Consider the following 262-nt stretch of genomic DNA (forward strand, 5'->3'; position numbering starts at 1 on the left):
CCTTTATTCACTGCTCCTATGGTGGAGACCTTTTTTGGTGAAGTCTATTTCATGTTAGACAGTAGGTTCCTTAATCTGTACTGAAGAGGTATGTCACATTCATAAAAGCAGTGTTTGAAATATTGTAAATATCCCACAGCATTGCTTATTCTCTAATCTCATAGCAGCAGCAAGAAAAAAACACCCCAAACATACGTTTAGTATCTGTATAAAATCATACTTTCAGTCCATGTCTGAATAGTATAGAATAATGATGTCCTCA

The sequence above is a fragment of the Haliaeetus leucocephalus genome, unplaced genomic scaffold (assembly GCF_000737465.1).
Source record: "Haliaeetus leucocephalus isolate CR32 unplaced genomic scaffold, Haliaeetus_leucocephalus-4.0 Scaffold328, whole genome shotgun sequence".
Taxonomy (NCBI): Eukaryota; Metazoa; Chordata; class Aves; order Accipitriformes; family Accipitridae; genus Haliaeetus; species Haliaeetus leucocephalus.